We start from the raw sequence: 1,742 nt of genomic DNA, 5'->3' as shown, positions 1-1,742 counted from the left end.
AACATGCTCTGAAGATTGGGGGCCATCTATCCTGGGGAGCAGATCAGGGATCAACAAGAGGCTTTGCTTCAAACAAGGTGGAAGGCAGGGGTCCACACCTGAAGTTGTCCTCTAATCTTCACACGTGCGCTGTGGTGCACACACACGGCCACTGTTACACGTGAACACAGAAACAAACAAAACCTTTTTCACTGCCAAGTTTTGTTTTTTATTGTCGTTTGACTTTTTTTCTCCTCAGAATAAATAACAAATGTGTTCAGTGTGGGATACGCACTCTAATTCTACCTGCATCTACTTCATTACACCAGGCTTTTTTCATAGCACTTTTCATCTCTGAATTTCTCAGGGTGTATATTAAAGGATTCAACATGGGAGTGATGACTGTAAAAACCACACTAATGGATTTATCAATGGGGAAGTTAGAAACAGGTCTCACATAAATGAAAATACAGGGAACAAAAAAAAGAACAATGACAGTGATGTGGGAGCCACAAGTGGACAAAGCCTTGGGCTTCCCTTCCCGACTGTAGGTTTTAAGGGAGTTAAGGATGAATCCATATGAGATCAGGAGAAGGACGAAAATGACCACACAGATGGCTCCACCATTGGCAACCACAGTGAGGCCAATGAAGTAGATGTCACGGCAAGCAAGTCCTAGTAATGGGTACATGTCACAGATGAAGTGGTCAATGACATTGGGGCCACAGAAAGGGAGACTGGACACAAATATGAGTTGAAACACAGAATGTATAAACCCTCCAACCCAGGCCACCACTAAGAGGAGGATACAAACCCTTCGTTTCATGATGGTCAAATAGTGCAATGGCTTACAAATAGCCACATAGCGATCATAGGCCATCTTCACCAAAAGGAAGACCTCAGCACCCCCAAATAAATGCTCTATAAAGAGCTGGCCCATGCAAGCTGTGAAGGAGATGGTCTTCTTATCACTGAGTAAGTCTCCAAGCAACTTAGGAGAGATGGCAGTGGAATAAACAGCATCCATGAGTGACAGGTAGGCAAGGAAGAAGTACATTGGAGAGTCCAAGGAGGGACTAGCAATAACTGTCACCATAATGAGCAGGTTGCCCACCATTGTCACAATGTAGATGAGTAAGAACATGACAAACAGCACTTTTTTGCCCAGCAGGATCCTGAGTGAGGCCCAGGAGTATAAATTCTGTGACATTGTTGCTCTGCCCCATTCACTTTTCCGTAAGACTTCCTTCTGGGAAGGGAGCTGAAACAGTGCCTGTGATAAAATTTTGAACACAGCCATGAAATCATTCAGTCACAAAGCCCACCTTCCCCCTTTCCTCTATGGTGAGAAACCTGCAGCAAACATTTAGTAGTCATCTACTGAAGACTTCTTCCAAGAAGCCCAATAGATCCTCCCTCAGCAGTTTCATTTTTCCTCAGATGATTTTATTTTGAGCATCAAAGTTAATAGCTTAATGTCTTAGATGACAGTTCAGAAAGAAGAGTCAAACACCAAGCAGTTATTAACACATTTAATGATTGTTGATTTCACACACATCTTTCACAGAAGTCAGTAATGACAAACAGTAAAAGACTTCCTACTGCCAACACTTTTACTTTGTAGTGGTGGCAGTTAATGCTGAATATACAGACAGACATAGAAACAGTTGTTTGACCAGATAATATTTGTGGGCCTAACTTTCCATATGATCTGTATAGTACCAAATTAACACTTCTTTTGAAACATCTCACTGAATGCAGAT

At 42.3% G+C, this 1,742-nt stretch overlaps 1 pseudogene; it reads right to left on the bottom strand.

Moving 5' to 3' along the window:
• Positions 1-256: 256 nt before the first annotated feature.
• Positions 257-1,205, bottom strand: LOC123457706 (annotated as a pseudogene).
• Positions 1,206-1,742: the final 537 nt, after the last annotated feature.

This window comes from Jaculus jaculus, chromosome 1 (assembly GCF_020740685.1).
Source record: "Jaculus jaculus isolate mJacJac1 chromosome 1, mJacJac1.mat.Y.cur, whole genome shotgun sequence".
Lineage (NCBI taxonomy): Eukaryota > Metazoa > Chordata > Mammalia > Rodentia > Dipodidae > Jaculus > Jaculus jaculus.
This window is presented reverse-complemented; position numbering and strand designations above follow the sequence as displayed.